This window comes from Salminus brasiliensis, chromosome 22, assembly GCF_030463535.1.
Source record: "Salminus brasiliensis chromosome 22, fSalBra1.hap2, whole genome shotgun sequence".
NCBI lineage: Eukaryota > Metazoa > Chordata > Actinopteri > Characiformes > Bryconidae > Salminus > Salminus brasiliensis.
The window spans coordinates 32,275,463-32,301,083 of NC_132899.1; the positions used below are offsets into that span (position 1 = coordinate 32,275,463).

A 25,621-nucleotide genomic window follows, 5' to 3' on the forward strand; every position below is an offset into this window, starting at 1 on the left:
GAGAGGTGTTGGAAGGAGAGCGGGAGTGAAGGAGAGGAAGAAGAATGGCTCCAGGTTCAGGTAGGCTGCTCCTACATTATCAAACCCTGAGAAAATATAAAGAGATGAGAACTTTAGCACAAGAGTCGCTCACAGCTTCATCTCTAAACCTCTGGAGGCGAAACTGCTACTGTTTTAAATGTTACTGTGGAAAATACCAGCTAAACAACACTGTAGGTGCTAGCATACATGCTAACACTGTTACCATTAGCTTCTTTGCTCTCTGTGAGATGAACAACAGACTCCTGGTTTGGAGAGGAACCGTTCAGATCCCTCCAAGTCCTCCATCTCTGCCTCCTGGGGGTCTGGAGTTGGAGACCAGTCCCTCTTTAAACACTGTAGTTCTCGTGTTGCTGTTCCAGATAAAGAGGAGAAGAATTCGGTTCTCCAGATTAGAACCATCAACTCTCTGAGATCCACCTGAGGTCTGTGGAAGCTCTGCTTCAGTCCAGCAGTTGAAGCTCAGTAGCGTTTCTTGCAGGTAAAGGCGTTTAATTAGTGATGAACCTCACCTGCTGCTTGTGACCTTCCCAACAGGACACACCCATTAGCAGTGAGCAGAGCGCCGCCTGGTGGCCGAAGCTTCAGTGTGTTCTAATGGAAATTCTTTGTTGTTGCTCAGTGTTGCAGCCGTTCTTGGTCAGGTGTCCCTTTTATAGAAGGTGTGTGATCTCAGTGGGACTAACTTGGTTAAATCAAAGTAATTAAATCATCCAGGCTAATGCAGGCTAACCCTAGCTCACAGTTTTAGCTCAACTTAAGGCAGGCTAACCATACCTAAAAGTTTTAGCTGAGGCTATGACAAGCTAACCCCAGCTAACAGGTTTACCTCAGATTGAAACAGGGTAATCTTAGCTGACAAACTTCACTCAGGCTAATGTAGTAACATCAGCTAAGTTGTTCATTTTAGGCTAACACAGGCTAACTTTAGCTAGCAGTTTTAGTTGAATCCAAGGCAAGCTAACCCCAGCTAACAGGTTTACCTCAGATTGAAACAGGGTAATCTTAGCTGACAAACTTCACTCAGGCTAATGTAGTAACATCAGCTAAGATGTTCATTTTAGGCTATCATGGGCTAACCTTAGCTAGCAGTTGTAGCTCAATCTAAGGCAAGCTAACCCCAGCTAACAGGTTTACCTCAGAGTAATCCTGCGTTCATGTGCTAATGACATTTCGGTAAATACGAGTTTCCGACCTGGAACTGGCACATGAACGCCCCCTAAAGTCGTAATTTCTGGTGGAAATGTTGGAGATAATTTTGATACCTGAGTTCCTGACCTTCAACTTTTCAACATGTCGGATGTCGGGGAAGAAGACAGAATCAGAACTGGATGATACAGAATTCTTTATTTTTAACACTGCAGCTGCTGACATAAGGCTCCCCTTAGCTAACAAATGTAACTCAAGCTAACATAGTGTGTTAACTCAGGCTAAGACATCCTAGCACTAGCTAACAGTTGTAACTGAGGCTATGACAGAATATCCTTAGCTAACAGGTTTACATTAGACTGAGGCTAACGTTTGCTGACAAATTTCACTCAGGGTAAGACAGGCTAATTCTGAGTTTGAGTGGTGTGGGAAACTGGGAAATACCGTTTCTTCCTCTTGTAAATTTCACTTAAACAGCCAGAAAAGTCGTTTTTAAAAGTGGGAGATTCAGGATTCTAGATGATAAACGAGTTTATGAGATTGGACATATATCGAACCCTTTTACCTTTTCTGTATGTTTTTAAGATTCAGTTTTTATTTTTCTTTTTATTATTTTTTACACTTCAGCGCTCAGCTGACTAATATTAACGGATTTAGTTTGTGGACTGAATGTCGTTGTTTTGTGATATTTTTATGGATCTCCATGGTAACAACACATGCAAATAAGCTAACACTAGCTAACAGGTTTACCTCAGACTGAGACAGGATACCTTTGGCTGACAGATTGAACTCAGGCCAAACACAAAATGTCTAGCTAACTGTTTATTTCAGGCTAGCTAACAAGTTTACCTCAGGCTAAAGCACAAGTGTCTGATTGTTAGCATGTAAAGCTGAACTGCTATCAGGAGCGCTAACTCTGTCTATAGCCTACTTTGATCACCCTGTACTTTTCCACTGATTCTGGTTCTAATGCTGTGGTTCTGTTTCAGGAACCTGGTTCTGGGCTTCTGGATCTTCATCTGTGCTGAAAAGTCCAGTCTAGAAGATCAGCCTGAGGACTCAGTGATCTGAGCTTCTGTCAGCCCACAATGCCTTTGCGATTGCTTCCCATAATGCAAAGTTTCCACTACTTTGTCTATGTTCTTGCACATGACACACCTTTTTTTGAATACATTTGCATATTTAATGAGCAATCAGCCAATCAGAAGCAGCAGTTGAGACGAGTCTTTAAAAGGCGCGCAATGTGAACAGTGTTCTCGATCGCGGTGAAGACGAGAAAAAGTGTAAAACGGGAGAAATTTCCACCACCATCGAGAAGACTGGAGCCGCAGACTAAGTCTCAGCATCGCAACGGAGAACCTGCTTGAATCCGTTTCCTAAAATTGGTGGATTTTTATTCCTTCTTCTGGAAGATCTGATGCTTTGGGTTTACTGCGTAGTCTGCCAGGGGGCAGGAGAGTGTCCCCTAGCCCCAGGAGAGCCTCACTCCCCATCAGGCCTGGGGCACTCTCTGACCACCACAGGATCAGGGGTACCCTCAGCTCCCACCCACACAGGGCAGAGAATGAGGTGGGGCAAATCTGGGCCCACTCAGCAGGTGTATGCCATGGCCACAATCCCTCTGCTGGGCCCACTCAGCAGGTGTATGCCATGGCCACAATCCCTCTGCTGGGCCCCACCAGCATCAGGCTTGCCCTGAACCCACCCACGCTGGGTGGAGAACGAGGCAGATTGGGCCTACCCAGATATATATCATATATGAGACTCAGAGCTGTGACTGTTTTAAAACAAGGTTTCACACTGATGGTAACTTTAACTCAGTTCCTGATTGGCTAAGGCGGGAATATGCTAATGATGACCTACCATCAATGTGAAGTCTAGAGCATCAGGCTAAGATTGAGGGGACAGTCTGTCAGCTCTGTTTGTCTCTATAGGGACAGGTAGTCTTCTTCATCTGCTCTGAGCAATAATCACTGCTTACAGAAACTCTGCACACTGTGACTCAGCTCTGTGTGTAAAGCTCCGCCCACACTACACGCACTAAACCACACCTGTAGGTCTGCTGCTTTCTGAAGGTGGAGGTAATTCAGGAGTAAAATTCCTCAAAAAAATCAAGAGTTTCTGTCTTTCTTAAAAGAGCCGTTAAGAGCAGAAATCTTGATTTGAGAAAAAACTGAGAGCAGGAGCTTCTCCACAGCGAGCTCCTTTAAGACGCTGAGCATTGTGGGAGTAGATTTCACAATGATGGTTACTGAGATATGCTGAACCTGAGGTCTGGAATATCAGTAAAAACAGCCCAGAATTTTAAAGCAGTGAGATGTGGGACGCAATCCTTATCACCCCAAACCACCCCAAAGTGGCCACTAGGTGGAAGCACAAGGTAGGTGTTCCTAATAAAGTGGCCAGTGAATTGACACACAAGGTAGGTGTTCCTAATAAAGTGGCCAGTAGGTGGAAGCATAGAGTAGGTGTTCTTAATGAAGTGGACAATAAGTGGATCCGCACGATAGGTGTTTTCAATAAAAAGGCCACTAGGTGGAAGCACAAGGTAGGTGTTCCTAATAATGTGGCCAATAGCTGCACGTACAAGGTAGGTGTTTCTAAAAAAGTGGCCAGCAGGTGGAAGCATAGAGTAGGTGTTCTTAATAAAGTGGCCAATAGGTGCCCGTACAAGGTAGGTGTTCTTAATGAAGTGGCCACTAGGTGGAAGCATAAGGTAGGTGTTTCTAATAAAGTGGCCAATGAGTGATCACCATGCTTGCCCGCTGTACAACACAAGACATTGGCCAATCAGCTGTTAGCTAATTAGCTCAGCAGCCAATCAGGAGAGGTGTTGGAAGGAGAGCGGGAGTGAAGGAGAGGAAGAAGAATGGCTCCAGGTTCAGGTAGGCTGCTCCTACATTATCAAACCCTGAGAAAATATAAAGAGATGAGAACTTTAGCACAAGAGTCGCTCACAGCTTCATCTCTAAACCTCTGGAGGCGAAACTGCTACTGTTTTAAATGTTACTGTGGAAAATACCAGCTAAACAACACTGTAGCTGCTAGCATACATGCTAACACTGTTACCATTAGCTTCTTTGCTCTCTGTGAGATGAACAACAGACTCCTGGTTTGGAGAGGAACCGTTCAGATCCCTCCAAGTCCTCCATCTCTGCCTCCTGGGGGTCTGGAGTTGGAGACCAGTCCCTCTTTAAACGCTGTAGTTCTCGTGTTGCTGTTCCAGATAAAGAGAAGAGGAATTCGGTTCTCCAGATTAGAACCATCAACACTCTGAGATCCACCTGAGGTCTGTGGAAGCTCTGCTTCAGTCCAGCAGTTGAAGCTCAGTAGCGTTTCTTGCAGGTAAAGGCGTTTAATTAGTGATGAACCTCACCTGCTGCTTGTGACCTTCCCAACAGGACACACCCATTAGCAGTGAGCAGAGCGCCGCCTGGTGGCCGAAGCTTCAGTGTGTTCTAATGGAAATTCTTTGTTGTTGCTCAGTGTTGCAGCCGTTCTTGGTCAGGTGTCCCTTTTATAGAAGGTGTGTGATCTCAGTGGGACTAACTTGGTTAAATCAAAGTAATTAAATCATCCAGGCTAATGCAGGCTAACCCTAGCTCACAGTTTTAGCTCAACTTAAGGCAGGCTAACCATACCTAAAAGTTTTAGCTGAGGCTATGACAAGCTAACCCCAGCTAACAGGTTTACCTCAGATTGAAACAGGGTAATCTTAGCTGACAAACTTCACTCAGGCTAATGTAGTAACATCAGCTAAGTTGTTCATTTTAGGCTAACACAGGCTAACTTTAGCTAGCAGTTTTAGTTGAATCCAAGGCAAGCTAACCCCAGCTAACAGGTTTACCTCAGATTGAAACAGGGTAATCTTAGCTGACAAACTTCACTCAGGCTAATGTAGTAACATCAGCTAAGATGTTCATTTTAGGCTATCATGGGCTAACCTTAGCTAGCAGTTGTAGCTCAATCTAAGGCAAGCTAACCCCAGCTAACAGGTTTACCTCAGAGTAATCCTGCGTTCATGTGCTAATGACATTTCGGTAAATACGAGTTTCCGACCTGAAACTTGCACATGAACGCCCCCTAAAGTCGTAATTTCTGGTGGAAATGTTGGAGATAATTTTGATACCTGAGTTCCTGACCTTCAACTTTTCAACATGTCGGATGTCGGGGAAGAAGACAGAATCAGAACTGGATGATACAGAATTCTTTATTTTTAACACTGCAGCTGCTGACATAAGGCTCCCCTTAGCTAACAAATGTAACTCAAGCTAACATAGTGTGTTAACTCAGGCTAAGACATCCTAGCACTAGCTAACAGTTTTAACTGAGGCTATGACAGAATATCCTTAGCTAACAGGTTTACATTAGACTGAGGCTAACGTTTGCTGACAAATTTCACTCAGGGTAAGACAGGCTAATTCTGAGTTTGAGTGGTGTGGGAAACTGGGAAATACCGTTTCTTCCTCTTGTAAATTTCACTTAAACAGACAGAAAAGTCGTTTTTAAAAGTGGGAAATTCAGGATTCTAGATGATAAACGAGTTTATGAGATTGGACATATATCGAACCCTTTTACCTTTTCTGTATGTTTTTAAGATTCAGTTTTTATTTTTATTTTTATCATTTTTTACACTTCAGCGCTCAGCTGACTAATATTAACGGATTTAGTTTGTGGACTGAATGTCGTTGTTTTGTGATATTTTATGGATCTCCATGGTAACAACACATGCAAATTAGCTAACACTAGCTAATAGGTTTAACCCAGAGTAAGATGGGCTACCCTTAGCTGATTTAGTTTCAGTCAGGCTAAGACAAGCTAACACTAAGAAAAGCTAACACTAGCTAACACTAGCTAACAGGTTTACCTCAGAATGAGACAGGATACCTTTGGCTGACAGATTGAACTCAGGCCAAACACAAAGTGTCTAGCTAACTGTTTATTTCAGGCTAGCTAACAAGTTTACCTCAGGCTAAAGCACAAGTGTCTGATTGTTAGCATGTAAAGCTGAACTGCTATCAGGAGCGCTAACTCTGTCTATAGCCTACTTTGATCACCCTGTACTTTTCCACTGATTCTGGTTCTAATGCTGCGGTTCTGTTTCAGGAACCTGGTTCTGGGCTTCTGGATCTTCATCTGTGCTGAAAAGTCCAGTCTAGAAGATCAGCCTGAGGACTCAGTGATCTGAGCTTCTGTCAGCCCACAATGCCTTTGTGATTGCTTCCCATAATGCAAAGCTTCCACTACTTTGTCTATGTTCTTGCACATGACACACCTTTTTTTGAATACATTTGCATATTTAATGAGCAATCAGCCAATCAGAAGCAGCAGTTGAGACGAGTCTTTAAAAGGCGTGCAATGTGAACGGTGTTCTCGATCGCGGTGAGGACGAGAAAAAGTGTAAAACGGGAGAAATTTCCACCACCATCGAGAAGACTGGAGCCGCAGACTAAGTCTCAGCATCGCAACGGAGAACCTGCTTGAATCCGTTTCCTAAAATTGGTGGATTTTTATTCCTTCTTCTGGGAGATCTGATAGTTTGGGTTTACTGCGTAGTCTGCCAGGGGGCAGGCGAGTGGCACCTAGCCCCAGGAGAGCCTCACTCCCCATCAGGCCTGGGGCACTCTCTGACCACCACAGGATCAGGGGTACCCTCAGCTCCCACCCACACAGGGCAGAGAATGAGGTGGGGCTAATCTGGGCCCACCTTCTTGCCCCACCCACTCAGTGGGTGGAGCTTAAGGGTGTATGCCATGGCCACAATCCCTCTGCTGGGCCCCACCAGCGTCAGGCTTGCCCTGAACCCACCCACACTGGGTGGAGAACGAGGCAGATTGGGCCTACCCAGATATATATCATATATGAGACTCAGAGCTGTGACTGTTTTAAAACAAGGTTTCACACTGATGGTAACTTTTACTCAGTTCCTGATTGGCTAAGGCGGGAATATGCTAATGATGACCTACCATCAATGTGAAGTCTAGAGCATCAGGCTAAGATTGAGGGGACAGTGTGTCAGCTCTGTTTGTCTCTATGGGGACAGGTAGTCTTCTTCATCTGCTCTGAGGAATAATCACAGTTAGCAGAAACTCCACACACTGTGACTCAGCTCTGTGTGTAAAGCTCCGCCCACATTACACCCACTAAACCACACCTGCAGGTATGCTGCTTTCTGAAGGTGGAGGTAATTCAGGGCTACAAAACCAGGAGAAAAATTCCTCAATAAATCAAGAGTTCCTGTGTTTCTTTAAAGAGCCGTTAAGAGCAGAAATCCTGATTTGAGAAAAAACTGAGAGCAGGAGCTTCTCCACAGCGAGCTCCTTTAAGACTCTGAGCATTGTCGGAGTAGATTTCACAATGATGGTAACTGAGATATGCTGAACCTGAGGTCTGGAATATCAGTAAAAACAGCCCAGAATTTTAAAGCAGTGAGATGTGGGACGCAATCCTTCTCACCCCAGACCACCCCAAAGTGGCCACTAGGAGGAAGCACAAGGTAGGTGTTCCTAATAAAGTGGCCAGTGAATTGACACACAAGGTAGGTGTTCCTAATAAAGTGGCCAGTGAATTGACACACAAGGTAGGTGTTCCTAATGAAGTGGCCAGTGAATTGACACACAAGGTAGGTGTTCCTAATAAAGTGGTCAGTGAGTGACTGCATGAGGTAGGTGTTTCTAATAAAGTGACTAGCAGGCGGAAGCTCATAGGTGTTTATAATAAAGTGGCCAGTAGGTGGAAGCATAGAGTAGGTGTTCTTAATGAAGTGGACAATAAGTGGATCCACACGATAGGTGTTTTCAATAAGAAGGCCACTAGGTGGAAGCACAAAGTAGGCGTTCCTAATAAAGTGGCCAGTGCGTAAAAGCACAAGGTAGGTGTTCCTAATAATGTGGCCAATAGCTGCCCGTACAAGGTAGGTGTTTCTAAAAAAGTGGCCAGCAGGTGGAAGCATAGAGTAGGTGTTCCTAATAAAGTGGCCAATAGGTGCCCGTACAAGGTAGGTGTTCTTAATGAAGTGGACAATAAGTGGATCCACACGATAGGTGTTTTCAATAAAAAGGCCACTAGGTGGAAGCACAAAGTAGGCGTTCCTAATAAAGTGGCCAATAGGTGCCCGTACAAGGTAGGTGTTCTTAATGAAGTGGCCACTAGGTGGAAGCATAAGGTAGGTTTTTCTAATAAAGTGGCCAATGAGTGATCACCATGCTTGCCCGCTGTACAACACAAGACATTGGCCAATCAGCTGTTAGCTAATTAGCTCAGCAGCCAATCAGGAGAGGTGTTGGAAGGAGAGCGGGTGTGAAGGAGAGGAAGAAGAATGGCTCCAGGTTCAGGTAGGCTGCTCCTACATTATCAAACCCTGAGAAAATATAAAGAGATGAGAACTTTAGCACAAGAGTCGCTCACAGCTTCATCTCTAAACCTCTGGAGGCGAAACTGCTACTGTTTTAAATGTTACTGTGGAAAATACCAGCTAAACAACACTGTAGCTGCTAGCATACATGCTAACACTGTTACCATTAGCTTCTTTGCTCTCTGTGAGATGAACAACAGACTCCTGGTTTGGAGAGGAACCGTTCAGATCCCTCCAAGTCCTCCATCTCTGCCTCCTGGGGGTCTGGAGTTGGAGACCAGTCCCTCTTTAAACGCTGTAGTTCTCGTGTTGCTGTTCCAGATAAAGAGGAGAGGAATTCGGTTCTCCAGATTAGAACCATCAACACTCTGAGATCCACCTGAGGTCTGTGGAAGCTCTGCTTCAGTCCAGCAGTTGAAGCTCAGCAGCGTTTCTTGCAGGTAAAGGCGTTTAATTAGTGATGAACCTCACCTGCTGCTTGTGACCTTCCCAACAGGACACGCCCATTAACAGTGAGCAGAGCGCCGCCTGGTGGCCGAAGCTTCAGTGTGTTCTAATGGAAATTCTTTGTTGTTGCTCAGTGTTGCAGCCGTTCTTGATCAGGTGACCCTTTTATAGAAGGTGTGTGATCTCAGTGGGACTAACTTGGTTAAATCAAAGTAATTAAATCATCCAGGCTAATGCAGGCTAACCCTAGCTCACAGTTTTAGCTCAACTTAAGGCAGGCTAACCATACCTAAAAGTTTTAGCTGAGGCTATGACAAGCTAACCCCAGCTAACAGGTTTACCTCAGATTGAAACAGGGTAATCTTAGCTGACAAACTTCACTCAGGCTAATGTAGTAACATCAGCTAAGTTGTTCATTTTAGGCTAACACAGGCTAACTTTAGCTAGCAGTTTTAGCTGAATCCAAGGCAAGCTAACCCCAGCTAACAGGTTTACCTCTGATTGAAACAGGGTAATCTTAGCTGACAAACTTCACTCAGGCTAATGTAGTAACATCAGCTAAGATGTTCATTTTAGGCTAGCATGGGCTAACCTTAGCTAGCAGTTGTAGCTCAATCTAAGGCAAGCTAACCCCAGCTAACAGGTTTACCTCAGAGTAATCCTGCGTTCATGTGCTAATGACATTTCGGTAAATACGAGTTTCCGACCTGGAACTGGCACATGAACGCCCCCTAAAGTCGTAATTTCTGGTGGAAATGTTGGAGATAATTTTGATACCTGAGTTCCTGACCTTCAACTTTTCAACATGTCACATGTCGGGGAAGAAGACAGAATAAGAACTGGATGATACAGAATTCTTTATTTTTAACACTGCAACTGCTGACATAAGGCACCCCTTAGCTAACAAATGTAACTCAAGCTAACATAGTGTGTTAACTCAGGCTAAGACATCCTAGCTTTAACTGAGGCTATGACAGAATATCCTTAGCTAACAGGTTTACATTAGACTGAGGCTAACGTTTGCTGACAAATTTCACTCAGGGTAAGACAGGCTAATTCTGAGTTTGAGTGGTGTGGGAAACTGGGAAATACTGTTTCTTCCTCTTGTAAATTTCACTTAAACAGCCAGAAAAGTCGTTTTTAAAAGTGGGAAATTCAGGATTCTAGATGATAAACGAGTTTATGAGATTGGACATATATCGAACCCTTTTACCTTTTCTGTATGTTTTTAAGATTCAGTTTTTATTTTTCTTTTTATCATTTTTTACACTTCAGCGCTCAGCTGACTAATATTAACGGATTTAGTTTGTGGACTGAATGTCGTTGTTTTGTGATATTTTATGGATCTCCATGGTAACAACACATGCAAATTAGCTAACACTAGCTAATAGGTTTAACCCAGAGTAAGATGGGCTACCCTTAGCTGATTTAGTTTCAGTCAGGCTAACACTAGCTAACACTAGGTAACAGGTTTACCTCAGACTGAGACAGGATACCTTTGGCTGACAGATTGAACTCAGGCCAAACACAAAGTGTCTAGCTAACTGTTTATTTCAGGCTAGCTAACAAGTTTACCTCAGGCTAAAGCACAAGTGTCTGATTGTTAGCATGTAAAGCTGAACTGCTATCAGGAGCGCTAACTCTGTCTATAGCCTACTTTGATCACCCTGTACTTTTCCATTGATTCTGGTTCTAATGCTGCGGTTCTGTTTCAGGAACCTGGTTCTGGGCTTCTGGATCTTCATCTGTGCTGAAAAGTCCAGTCTAGAAGATCAGCCTGAGGACTCAGTGATCTGAGCTTCTGTCAGCCCACAATGCCTTTGTGATTGCTTCCCATAATGCAAAGCTTCCACTACTTTGTCTATGTTCTTGCACATGACACACCTTTTTTTGAATACATTTGCATATTTAATGAGCAATCAGCCAATCAGAAGCAGCAGTTGAGACGAGTCTTTAAAAGGCGCGCAATGTGAACAGTGTTCTCGATCGCGGTGAAGACGAGAAAAAGTGTAAAACGGGAGAAATTTCCACGACCATCGAGAAGACTGGAGCCGCAGACTAAGTCTCAGCATCGCAACGGAGAACCTGCTTGAATCCATTTCCTAAAATTGGTGGATTTTTATTCCTTCTTCTGGAAGATCTGACGCTTTGGGTTTACTGCGTAGTCTGCCAGGGGGCAGGAGAGTGTCCCCTAGCCCCAGGAGAGCCTCACTCCCCATCAGGCCTGGGGCACTCTCTGACCACCACAGGATCAGGGGTACCCTCAGCTCCCACCCACACAGGGCAGAGAATGAGGTGGGGCAAATCTGGGCCCACTCAGCAGGTGTATGCCATGGCCACAATCCCTCTGCTGAACCCACCCACGCTGGGTGGAGAACGAGGCAGATTGGGCCTACCCAGATATATATCATATATGAGACTCAGAGCTGTGACTGTTTTAAAACAAGGTTTCACACTGATGGTAACTTTAACTCAGTTCCTGATTGGCTAAGGCGGGAATATGCTAATGATGACCTACCATCAATGTGAAGTCTAGAGCATCAGGCTAAGATTGAGGGGACAGTCTGTCAGCTCTGTTTGTCTCTATAGGGACAGGTAGTCTTCTTCATCTGCTCTGAGCAATAATCACTGCTTACAGAAACTCTGCACACTGTGACTCAGCTCTGTGTGTAAAGCTCCGCCCACACTACACCCACTAAACCACACCTGTTGGTCTGCTGCTTTCTGAAGGTGGAGGTAATTCAGGAGTAAAATTCCTCAAAAAAATCAAGAGTTTCTGTCTTTCTTAAAAGAGCCGTTAAGAGCAGAAATCCTGATTTGAGAGAAAATTGAGAGCAGGAGCTTCTCCACAGTGAGCTCCTTTAAGACTCTGAGCATTGTGGGAGTAGATTTCACAATGATGGTTACTGAGATATGCTGAACCTGAGGTCTGGAATATCAGTAAAAACAGCCCAGAATTTTAAAGCAGTGAGATGTGGGACGCAATCCTTATCACCCCAAACCACCCCAAAGTGGCCACTAGGTGGAAGCACAAGGTAGGTGTTCCTAATAAAGTGGCCAGTGAATTGACACACAAGGTAGGTGTTCCTAATAAAGTGGTCAGTGAGTGACTGCATGAGGTAGGTGTTTCTAATCAAGTGACTAGCAGGCGGAAGCTCATAGTTGTTTATAATAAAGTGGCCAGTAGGTGGAAGCATAGAGTAGGTGTTCTTAATGAAGTGGACAATAAGTGGATCCGCACGATAGGTGTTTTCAATAAAAAGGCCACTAGGTGGAAGCACAAGGTAGGTGTTCCTAATAATGTGGCCAATAGCTGCACGTACAAGGTAGGTGTTTCTAAAAAAGTGGCCAGCAGGTGGAAGCATAGAGTAGGTGTTCCTAATAAAGTGGCCAATAGGTGCCCGTACAAGGTAGGTGTTCTTAATGAAGTGGCCAATAGGTGCCCGTACAAGGTAGGTGTTCTTAATGAAGTGGCCACTAGGTGGAAGCATAAGGTACGTTTTTCTAATAAAGTGGCCAATGAGTAAACACCATGCTTGCCCGCTGTACAACACAAGACATTGGCCAATCAGCTGTTAGCTAATTAGCTCAGCAGCCAATCAGGAGAGGTGTTGGAAGGAGAGCGGGAGTGAAGGAGAGGAAGAAGAATGGCTCCAGGTTCAGGTAGGCTGCTCCTACATTATCAAACCCTGAGAAAATATAAAGAGATGAGAACTTTAGCACAAGAGTCGCTCACAGCTTCATCTCTAAACCTCTGGAGGCGAAACTGCTACTGTTTTAAATGTTACTGTGGAAAATACCAGCTAAACAACACTGTAGGTGCTAGCATACATGCTAACACTGTTAGCATTAGCTTCTTTGCTCTCTGTGAGATGAACAACAGACTCCTGGTTTGGAGAGGAACCGTTCAGATCCCTCCAAGTCCTCCATCTCTGCCTCCTGGGGGTCTGGAGTTGGAGACCAGTTCCTCTTTAAACGCTGTAGTTCTCGTGTTGCTGTTCCAGATAAAGAGGAGAAGAATTCGGTTCTCCAGATTAGAACCATCAACACTCTGAGATCCACCTGAGGTCTGTGGAAGCTCTGCTTCAGTCCAGCAGTTGAAGCTCAGCAGCGTTTCTTGCAGGTAAAGGCGTTTAATTAGTGATGAACCTCACCTGCTGCTTGTGACCTTCCCAACAGGACACACCCATTAACAGTGAGCAGAGCGCCGCCTGGTGGCCGAAGCTTCAGTGTGTTCTAATGGAAATTCTTTGTTGTTGCTCAGTGTTGCAGCCGTTCTTGGTCAGGTGTCCCTTTTATAGAAGGTGTGTGATCTCAGTGGGACTAACTTGGTTAAATCAAAGTAATTAAATCATCCAGGCTAATGCAGGCTAACCCTAGCTCACAGTTTTAGCTCAACTTAAGGCAGGCTAACCATACCTAAAAGTTTTAGCTGAGGCTATGACAAGCTAACCCCAGCTAACAGGTTTACCTCAGATTGAAACAGGGTAATCTTAGCTGACAAACTTCACTCAGGCTAATGTAGTAACATCAGCTAAGTTGTTCATTTTAGGCTATCATGGGCTAACCTTAGCTAGCAGTTGTAGCTCAATCTAAGGCAAGCTAACCCCAGCTAACAGGTTTACCTCAGAGTAATCCTGCGTTCATGTGCTAATGACATTTCGGTAAATACGAGTTTCCGACCTGGAACTGGCACATGAACGCCCCCTAAAGTCGTAATTTCTGGTGGAAATGTTGGAGATAATTTTGATACCTGAGTTCCTGACCTTCAACTTTTCAACATGTCGGATGTCGGGGAAGAAGACAGAATCAGAACTGGATGATACAGAATTCTTTATTTTTAACACTGCAGCTGCTGACATAAGGCTCCCCTTAGCTAACAAATTTCACTCAAGCTAACATAGTGTGTTAACTCAGGCTAAGACATCCTAGCACTAGCTAACAGCTTTAACTGAGGCTATGACAGAATATCCTTAGCTAACAGGTTTACATTAGACTGAGGCTAACGTTTGCTGACAAATTTCACTCAGGGTAAGACAGGCTAATTCTGAGTTTGAGTGGTGTGGGAAACTGGGAAATACCGTTTCTTCCTCTTGTAAATTTCACTTAAACAGCCAGAAAAGTCGTTTTTAAAAGTGGGAAATTCAGGATTCTAGATGATAAACGAGTTTATGAGATTGGACATATATCGAACCCTTTTACCTTTTCTGTATGTTTTTAAGATTCAGTTTTTATTTTTCTTTTTATCATTTTTTACACTTCAGCGCTCAGCTGACTAATATTAACGGATTTAGTTTGTGGACTGAATGTCGTTGTTTTGTGATATTTTATGGATCTCCATGGTAACAACACATGCAAATTAGCTAACACTAGCTAATAGGTTTAACCCAGAGTAAGATGGGCTACCCTTAGCTGATTTAGTTTCAGTCAGGCTAAGACAAGCTAACACTAAGAAAAGCTAACACTAGCTAACACTAGCTAACAGGTTTACCTCAGAATGAGACAGGATACCTTTGGCTGACAGATTGAACTCAGGCCAAACACAAAGTGTCTAGCTAACTGTTTATTTCAGGCTAGCTAACAAGTTTACCTCAGGCTAAAGCACAAGTGTCTGATTGTTAGCATGTAAAGCTGAACTGCTATCAGGAGCGCTAACTCTGTCTATAGCCTACTTTGATCACCCTGTACTTTTCCACTGATTCTGGTTCTAATGCTGCGGTTCTGTTTCAGGAACCTGGTTCTGGGCTTCTGGATCTTCATCTGTGCTGAAAAGTCCAGTCTAGAAGATCAGCCTGAGGACTCAGTGATCTGAGCTTCTGTCAGCCCACAATGCCTTTGTGATTGCTTCCCATAATGCAAAGCTTCCACTACTTTGTCTATGTTCTTGCACATGACACACCTTTTTTTGAATACATTTGCATATTTAATGAGCAATCAGCCAATCAGAAGCAGCAGTTGAGACGAGTCTTTAAAAGGCGCGCAATGTGAACGGTGTTCTCGATCGCGGTGAGGACGAGAAAAAGTGTAAAACGGGAGAAATTTCCACCACCATCGAGAAGACTGGAGCCGCAGACTAAGTCTCAGCATCGCAACGGAGAACCTGCTTGAATCCGTTTCCTAAAATTGGTGGATTTTTATTCCTTCTTCTAGAAGATCTGATAGTTTGGGTTTACTGCGTAGTCTGCCAGGGGGCAGGAGAGTGTCCCCCTAGCCCCAGGAGAGCCTCACTCCCCATCAGGCCTGGGGCACTCTCTGACCACCACAGGATCAGGGGTACCCTCAGCTCCCACCCACACAGGGCAGAGAATGAGGTGGGGCTAATCTGGGCCCACCTTCTTGCCCCACCCACTCAGTGGGTGGAGCTTAAGGGTGTATGCCATGGCCACAATCCCTCTGCTGGGCCCCACCAGCGTCAGGCTTGCCCTGAACCCACCCACACTGGGTGGAGAACGAGGCAGATTGGGCCTACCCAGATATATATCATATATGAGACTCAGAGCTGTGACTGTTTTAAAACAAGGTTTCACACTGATGGTAACTTTTACTCAGTTCCTGATTGGCTAAGGCGGGAATATGCTAATGATGACCTACCATCAATGTGAAGTCTAGAGCATCAGGCTAAGATTGAGGGGACAGTCTATCAGCTCTGTTTGTCTCTATGGGGACAGGTAGTCTTCTTCATCTGCTCTGAGGAATAATCACAGTTAGCAGAAACTCCACACACTGTGATTTAGCTGTGTGTGTGTGTGTGTGTGAACCACACCTGCAGGTCCACTGCTTTCTGACGGTGGAGATAGTTCAAGCAAAACAAGAGTAAAATTCTTCAGTAAACCAACATTTTCTGTGTTAGTTAAAAGAGCCGTTAAATGCAGAAATACCAATTTGAGAAAAAACTGAGAGCAGGAGCTTCTCCAAACTGAGCTCCTTTCAGACGCTGAGCATTGTGGGAGTAGTTTTCACAATGACGGTAACTGAGATATGCTGAACCTGAGGTCTGGAATATCAGTAAAAACAGCCCAGAATTTTAAAGCAGTGAGATGTGGGACGTCATCCTTATCACACCAAACCACCCCAAAGTGGCCACTAGGTGGAAGCACAAGGTAGGTGTTCCCAATAAAGTGGTTAGAGAGTGGCTGCATGAGGTAGGTGTTCCTAATAAAGTGGCCAGTGAACTGACACACAAAATAGGTGTTCCTAAAGTGGCCTGTAGGTGGAAGCATGGAGTAGGTGTTCTTAAGGAAGCGGACAGTAAGTGGATCCACATGATAGGTGTTCTTAATGAAGTGGACAGTAAGTGGATCCACATGATAGGTGTTTTCAATGAAAGGTAGAAGCACAAGGCAGGTGTTCCTAATAAAGTGGCCAGTGAACTGAAACACAAGGTAGGTGTTCTTAATGAAGTGGCCAGTGAATTGATCACAAGATAGGTGTTGCTAATAAAGTGGCCAGTGAATTAAACACAAGGTAGGTGTTCCTAATAATGTGGCCAGTGAATTAAACACAAGGTAGGTGTTCCTAATAATGTGGCAAGTAAGTGCACATACAAGGTAGGTGTTTCTAAAAATCTGGCCATTAGGTGGAAGCACAAGGCTGGTGTTCCTAATAAAGTGGCCAATGAACTGAAACACAAGGCAGGTGTTCCTAATGAAGTGGCCAATGAATTGACACACAAGATAGGTAAACCTAATAAAGTGGTCAGTGAGTGGGTGGATGAGCTAGGTGTTTCTAATAAAGTGGCCACTAGGTGGAAGCATAAGGTAGGTGTTTCTAATAAAGTAGCCAGTGCATAAAAGCACAAGGTAGCTGTTTCTAATAAAGTGGCCATTAAGTGGCTACATGACGTAGGGATTCCTAATGAAGTGGCCAGTAAGTGGATCTACAAGATTGGTGTTTCTAATAAATTGGCCAGTAGATGGAAGAATAGAGTAGGTGTTCTTAATGAAGTGGACAGTAAATGGAGCCACACTATAGGTGTTTACTGATATTCCAGACCTCAGGTTCAGCCTATTTCAGTTACCATCATTGTGAAATCTACTCCCACAATGCTCAGAGTCACTGTGGAGAAGCTCCTGTTCTCAGTTTTTTCTCAAATCAGGATTTCTGCTCTTAACGGTTTTTTAAGAAACACAGAAACTCTTGATTTTTTTTGAGGAATTTTACTCCTGAATTACCTCCACCTTCAGAAAGCAGCAGACCTGCAGGTGTGGTTCAGTGGGTGTAATGTGGGCAGAGCTTTACACACAGAGCTGAGTCACAGTGTCAGAGTTTCTGCTAACTGTGATTATTGCTCAGAGCAGATGCAGAAGACTACCTGTCCCCATAGAGACAAACAGAGCTGACAGACTGTCCCCTCAATCTTAACCTGATGCTCTAGACTTCACATTGATGGTAGGTCATCATTAGCATATTCCCGCCTTAGCCAATCAGGAACTGAGTTAAAGTTACCATCAGTGTGAAACCTTGTTTTAAAACAGTCACAGCTCTGAGTCTCATATATGATATATATCTGGGTAGGCCCAATCTGCCTCGTTCTCCACCCAGTGTGGGTGGGTTCAGGGCAAGCCTGACGCTGGTGGGGCCCAGCAGAGGGATTGTGGCCATGGCATACACCCTTAAGCTCCACCCACTGAGTGGGTGGGGCAAGAAGGTGGGCCCAGATTAGCCCCACCTCATTCTCTGCCCTGTGTGGGTGGGAGCTGAGGGTACCCCTGATCCTGTGGTGGTCAGAGAGTGCCCCAGGCCTGATGGGGAGTGAGGCTCTCCTGGGGCTAGGGGGACACTCTCTTGCCCCCTGGCAGACTACGCAGTAAACCCAAAGCATCAGATCTTCCAGAAGAAGGAATAAAAATCCACCAATTTTAGAAAACGGATTCAAGCAGGTTCTCCGTTGCGATGCTGAGACTTAGTCTGCGGCTCCAGTCTTCTCGATGGTGGTGGAAATTTCTCCCGTTTTACACTTTTTCTCGTCCTCACCGCGATCGAGAACACCGTTCACATTGCGCGCCTTTTAAAGACTCGTCTCAACTGCTGCTTCTGATTGGCTGATTGCTCATTAAATATGCAAATGTATTCAAAAAAAGGTGTGTCATGTGCAAGAACATAGACAAAGTAGTGGAAACTTTGCATTATGGGAAGCAATCACAAAGGCATTGTGGGCTGACAGAAGCTCAGATCACTGAGTCCTCAGGCTGATCTTCTAGACTGGACTTTTCAGCACAGATGAAGATCCAGAAGCCCAGAACCAGGTTCCTGAAACAGAACCGCAGCATTAGAACCAGAATCAGTGGAAAAGTACAGGGTGATCAAAGTAGGCTATAGACAGAGTTAGCGCTCCTGATAGCAATTCAGCTTTACATGCTAACAATCAGACACTTGTGCTTTAGCCTGAGGTAAACTTGTTAGCTAGCCTGAAATAAACAGTTACCTAGACACTTTGTGTTTGGCCTGAGTTCAATCTGTCAGCCAAAGGTATCCTGTCTCATTCTGAGGTAAACCTGTTAGCTAGTGTTAGCTTGTCTTAGCCTGACTGAAACTAAATCAGCTAAGGGTAGCCCATCTTACTCTGGGTTAAACCTATTAGCTAGTGTTAGCTGGTTTGCATGTGTTGTTACCAAGGAGATCCATAAAATATCACAAAACAACGACATTCAGTCTTCAACAAATTCTGCAAATAACAAACTAAATTTGTTAATATTAGTCAGCTGAGTGCTGAAGTGTAAGAATTCATTCAAAAATTAAAAGAATTTTGAAACTGAAATTCATTTATCATCTTGAATCCTGAATTTCACACTTTTAAATACAACTTTTCTGGCTGTTCAAGTGCAGAATTAGCCTGTTAGCTAAGGATATCCTGTCATAGCCTCAGTTAAAACTGTTAGCAAGTGCTAGTTTGTCTTAGCTAACAAATTTCACTCAGGCTAACACAGTGTGTTAGCTCAGGCTAAGATTACCCTGTTTCAATATGAGGTAAACTGTTAGCTAGGGTTAGCTTGCCTTAAGTTGAGCTAAAACTGCTAGCTAGAGTTAGCCTATGTTAGGCTAATTTAGTAACATCAGCTAAATTGTTCATTTTAGGCTGAGTGAAGTTTGTCAGCTAAGACTATCCTGTTTCCATCTGAGGTAAACATGTCAGCTAGGGTAAGCTTGTCTTAACCTGAGAGAAATTTACCAGCAAACATTAGCCTTAGTCTAATGTTAACCTGTTAGCTAAGGGGAGCCTTATGTCAGCAGCTGCAGTGTTAAAAATAAAGAATTCAGTATCATCCAGTTCTGATTCTGTCTTCTTCCCCGACATCCGACATATAAAAAAAAAAGTTGAAGGTCAAGAACTCATGTATCAAAATTATCTACACCATTTCCACCAGAAATTACGACTGGAGGGGGCGTTCATGTGCCAGGTCAGGAACTAATATTTACTGTAATTCCAAAAGCGCATGAATGCAGCATTAATCTGAGGTAAACGTGGCTAAAACCTCTAGCTAAGGTTAGCGTATAATGAACCACATAGCTGATGTTACTACATTAGCCTGAGTGAAGTTTGTCAGCATAAATTACCCTGTTTCAATCTGAGGTAAACCTGTTAGCTGGGGTTAGCATGTCTTACATTGAGCTAAAACTACTAGCTAAGGCTAGTCTGTGTTAGCCTAAAATGAACAGCTTAGCTGATGTTACTGATACAGGCTAACCTTAGCTAGCAGGTTTACCTCAGATTGAAACAGGGTAATCTTAGCTGATGTTACTACATTAGCCTGAGTGAAGTTTGTCAGCTAAGATTACCCTGTTTCAATCTGAGGTAAACCTGTTAGCTGGGGTTAGCTTGTCATAGCCTCGGCTAAAACTTTTAGGTGTGGTTAGCCTGCCTTAAGTTGAGCTAAAACTGTGAGCTAGGATTAGCCTGCATTAGCCTGGATGATTTAATTACTTTGATTTAACCAAGTTAGTCCCACCGAGATCACACACCTTCTATAAAAGGGACACCTGACCAAGAACGGCTGCAACACTGAGCAACAACAAAGAATTTCCATTAGAACACACTGAAGCTTCGGCCACCAGGCGGCGCTCTGCTCACTGTTAATGGGCGTGTCCTGTTGGGAAGGTCACAAGCAGCAGGTGAGGTTCATCACTAATTAAACGCCTTTACCTGCAAGAAACGCTGCTGAGCTTCAACTGCTGGACTGAAGCAGAGCTTCCACAGACCTCAGGTGGATCTCAGAGTGTTGATGGTTCTAATCTGGAGAACCGAATTCCTCTCCTCTTTATCTGGAACAGCAACACGAGAACTACAGCGTTTAAAGAGGGACTGGTCTCCAACTCCAGACCCCCAGGAGGCAGAGATGGAGGACTTGGAGGGATCTGAACGGTTCCTCTCCAAACCAGGAGTCTGTTGTTCATCTCACAGAGAGCAAAGAAGCTAATGCTAACAGTGTTAGCATGTATGCTAGCAGCTACAGTGTTGTTTAGCTGGTATTTTCCACAGTAACATTTAAAACAGTAGCAGTTTCGCCTCCAGAGGTTTAGAGATGAAGCTGTGAGCGACTCTTGTGCTAAAGTTCTCATCTCTTTATATTTTCTCAGGGTTTGATAATGTAGGAGCAGCCTACCTGAACCTGGAGCCATTCTTCTTCCTCTCCTTCACACCCGCTCTCCTTCCAACACCTCTCCTGATTGGCTGCTGAGCTAATTAGCTAACAGCTGATTGGCCAATGTCTTGTGTTGTACAGCGGGCAAGCATGGTGTTTACTCATTGGCCACTTTATTAGAAACACCTACCTTGTACTTCCTCCTAGTGGCCACTTTATTGAAAACACCTATAGTGTGGATCCACTTACTGTCCACTTCATTAGGAACACTGGCTCCATGCTTCCACCTATTGGCCACTTTAGGAACACCTATCTTGTGTGTCAATTCACTGGCCACTTTATTAGGAACATCTATTTTGTGCTTCCACCTAGTGGCCACTTTTGAAATCACCTATCTTGTTGCTCCACTTACTGTCCACTTCATTAAGAACACCTACTCTATGCTCCCACCTACTGGCCACTTTATTAGGAACACATACCTTATGAGTTCACTCACTGGCCACTTTATTAGAAACGCCTATGTGCTTCCACCTACTGGTCACATTATTAGAAACTCCTACCTTGTATGTGCACCTACTGGCCACATTATTAGAAACACCTACCTTGTACGTGCACCTACTGGTCACTTTATCAGCAACGCCTACCTTCTTTTTTTTACCCAATAGCTACTTTATTAGAAACACCTATGAGCTTCCACCTAGTGGCCACTTTATTAGAAACACCTACGTCATGCATTCACTCACTGGCCACTTTATTAGAAACACCTACCTTATTCTTCCACCTACTGGCCACTTTATTAGAAACACCCATGTGCTTCCCTCCACTGGTCGCTTTATTAGAAACACCAATGCACTTTCACTCACTGGCCACCTCATTAGGAACACCTACCTTGTGCTTCCACCTAGTGGCCACTTTATTAGAAACACCTACCTCATGCATCCACTCACTGGCAACTTTATTAGAAACACCTACCTTGTGCTTCCACCTAGTGGCCACTTTATTAGAAACACCTACCTCATGCATGCACTCACTGGCCACTTCATTAGAAACACCTATCTCATGCATCCACTTACTGGCCACTTTATGAAACCATGAGAAAATATTTCTCAGGTGTTTCTAATGATGTAGGAGCAGCCTACCTGAACCTGGAGCCATTCTTCTTCCTCTCCTTCAGACTCACTCTTCTTCCAACACCTCTTCTGATTGGCTGGGGAGCTAATTAGCGAACATGATTGGCTGTTTTGCCAATTACTTGTGTAGCACATCTGGTAAGGATGGTGTTTAGATGGTGTCAATGTTTTTTTTTTTTTTTTTTAATCCAGAGTGGAGAAATACTGCAGGTATAGGAGCTTCAGTTTTCATGGATTAGTAAATAATTGGATGACTGGATCAAAGATGTGGACATTGAGGTTTCTGCCAGAACTGATTAAAGTTTACACTGGACCCACGCTCAAGATATTTCAGAGTTTGTGGACTCCCCTTTTCTACAATGATTTATTTCCACACAATGGCGCTATCCAGTCACTGAACAGTACAGATTTGCACGCAAACAGCTTTTCTTCAGCTACATCTGGGTGTCTTGATTGGGGTCGGTATACTAACTGGGTCAAAAGCCTGGACTGGGTTGAGTATCTTGGTGGGCCTCTGTGGTGTGACTGGGTTGAAAGGGGCGTATTAGGCACAGCTTCTTGCCTAACAATATTACTACTAATAATATTTGAATGTTAATAATAAAAGTAGTATTACTTAATAATAATAATATTACTGCCAAACATGCATGAAATATTTACTTTGTGGCATAAAAAGCTACCTCCACCATGTTTGGAAGCTGTACTTCAGCCTGGCTAGCTAAAATCCTGAAATAAGGTCTTGTATATTTGATCAAAATGGTTTCCATCACCACACTTTTAGAGAACACACTGCAAAAACAATACATCTAGAGTGAGGATGCCATTTATACTTGTAATCGTTGTAATAATACTTGCTAATCGTTTATGAAAGAGCTCATTTCATAATATTCATGTTTATTAGACTGAGGAAAAGTTTGGGAATTCTGTCTCTTCTTAATTCCCAAATAAAACGTAAAAGTAAAGTGGAAAGTATAATTAGTTCTGTGGTTCCTTTTGGCTTAAGTATCAAATTCCGGAAAATAATTCAGAATGGTTAAATTCGCAAGACACTTATTGCTACCTTTTTTTTCTCTTCTCTTGAACGAACAAAGTATCGTTTCGTCATATATTTTTGATAATCTCTAGTTATTTACAGTCAGCATTAAATAAATCTAAAATCACTACATCTACAAGAGCATCACTCCACTCTTATTCCATCTCTGGGATCTCAAAACTGCAATCCCCTCTGTCCTAAAAAAACGAAAGCCACAAGCTCTAAAACAGTAGATCACAGTGTCTGTACAAATATACAGTGTCGACTACCCACACGTACAGCATTGTTCAGTCTTGAAAATCTACCACACCTTCAAACAGACACAAGTACATCCCCATTTGTTCTTTTCTGTACAACGTAATAAATACCCTTTTATAGGAACATCTCAGCAGTCTTTGTGCAACGACCTACGTGAGGCAGATTGCCTGGATCACAATGACTGGACGAGCTTGTAGAACTACTTTTTGCCGAGGCCAACGAGAGCTGTAGTGATAACCTGCCGTTCTACCAAACGCCTGTTTCCTAAAACCCATATTTTGTATGAAGAAACCAATTAAGGCCTCCCGTCTAGAGATAGTCTCAGGTCTCTAGTCTCTGACCTGAAACCGACTTCAGACAACCCAGCTCACTGGCACCCACTGCTGGTCTGTGCTCAGTCTCTCAAGCGCCGCCTTCAGGCTGCGATACGCCCCGTCCAGGTTATAGTTAACAGTGGTGAGGTCAAAGTAGTGACCAGAGGGCCGCTGGATCCTCTTGCTCTCGTCCACCGTACGTGTAAGCTCAGAGTCCTGAGGAAGTACAGAGAGAGAATGCAAGGTTCAGATCCAAGAGTCTGGTTTTAGCTCTACACTAGCTTCTTAGGGATTTTAACACGAAATGTAAATGTAAATGTAAATTTTAGTCCCGTCCGTCATTTTTTTTTCTCAAGTATGGAAGGCATTTTGTTTTACTGTGAATGACACCGATGCCTTCCTTCAAGTCTGTGGGTAACCTCAGTCGAATCCAGAAGATGAGCCAAAGGACTCTTCAGAGAAGTCCAATGCTACCGGCACTAGAAGGGTAAGGACCTAACACGACTTCTCAGAACCACCGCCTCCTTTTAAACTGCAATCAACGGCGCTTCGAGAAAAGCACTGGGTCTCCAGGTCCACCATGCCGGTCGACAATGCTTTAAGAGTGATGAGGAAAGAGAGCCCCATCTAACCACCTAGGGAGAGCACGACCAATTGTGCTCTCTCTGACTCTGGCTGCTGATGGCAAAGAGGCTCGGGATTCAAACTCGCAACCCCCGGGCCATAGCGCCACTTGTGGCCTCCAGTTAAGGGAAACTGTGGAAGTCACAGAAAGACCTGGCAGACCAAGAGAGAGAAAGCCATCTATCCGGCCAATTGCGCTCTCTCTGACTGTGGCTGCTGATGGCGAAGTGGCTCAGGATTTAAACTCGTAAACCCCTGGGCCATAGTGGCAGCGTATTAGTCCGCTGCGCCACTTGTGGCCTCCAGTTAAGGGGAACTGTGGAAGTCAAGTCTTTGGGGTTGTTACAGAAGCTAGCCTCTTTCTAGTTTTAGTTTCTTGACTGACGGTGTCACTTCTTCCATCAAGGTGGAGGTACATGGCAGGGGTTTCTGGTAGTGGACATGGATTCAGGGCCTTTCCAAGCAGCTACCTGTTTTTAAAAAAAAATCCTCATCCTCAACTCATCCCAAAAGTACTGGATGGAGCTCCACCACCATCATTCCAGAGAACACAGTTCTTCCACTGCTCCACAGCTCCATGCTGGGGGGCTTTATACCCCTCTACTAGACCATGCCTGGCATTAGGCTGCCAACAGGCTCATGTTTATCTGCTATAGAGAGTCCTATTCTGTTACCTATACTTCTCTACAGGCTCTAGACAAGCTGCATTATTGGATTTGCACTGTCAGCAACTTAAAGTAGCAGAATGTTTTCATTAGAAAGGGTGTCCACAAATATTTGGACATATACTGTAGCTCCACAGTAAGATGTTCTTCCAAACTTAAACCCTAATCTGGCCAATCAAGCCGAGCACCTGTGGGTTGACATCCAGAATGCAGATCTTTCCAGAGTCCACCATCTCGTGGATGAAGTTGATCTTGGTGCCTAGAGATTGCTATCGCACTTGCCGTGCTCCAGGAAGCATCCGTTTTTAATGTCTGTCTCCTTTTCGCTCCGGGACATGAAGAGGTACATCTGGCCCTCCTTCTCATCCACTTTCGGATTACAAGACGTGTCTGTGGACGTGTCCAGAGAATAAAACGTCACGATCTGCAAAGAAGCGGATTGGCACAAGGCTTTGCGAGACGTGCGTTTATGTGTGTGTACTTACAGGGTGTGGTGGTCCCGTAGCGGTGTGGTTCAGACACCAGCAGTTTTTTCTTCAGGCTGTGGCAGCCTACTCCCTGAGCTCCAATCAGCACCAGAGTCTTCCTCTGGAACTGAGGAACCTTTGCCACTTCCTCGTAGATCAGCAAGTCAATGCCTTTCGAACTCTGAGGACATAAATGCACCTTCTTCTGGATCAGCACCACACCACCGCCACTACTGACCGCTATATTCAGGCTAGGGACCAAGTCCTCACCTAAAGCAAGCACACCACGACACTGCATTACGAGTCACTGGGCAAGACTCCTAACATCCTACCTGTGTAACATGATTCAAATGTAATTCTGGTAGATGTCCACCATGTCCACCGCTATATGCTAGTTAACAGTGCTGCACACTGAACTGGCGTCTTAGGACTGGCAACTTCACCAGAAATAGTCCCTAATAAACCAATAAGCTGTTCCAGTTTGGTATTTTAGAAGCTAGAGAATTTAAGTAGCTTCGCTCTTGACCGGCATGTTAAAGGTATGTTTTTGCATGATTTCTGC

At 44.2% G+C, this 25,621-nt stretch overlaps 1 pseudogene; it reads right to left on the reverse strand.

Annotated features, from left to right (window-relative positions):
- Window positions 1–8,447: 8,447 nt before the first annotated feature.
- On the reverse strand, window positions 8,448–25,357 carry LOC140543606 (MAGUK p55 subfamily member 2-like; annotated as a pseudogene).
- Between the last annotated feature and the right edge of the window lie 264 nt (window positions 25,358–25,621).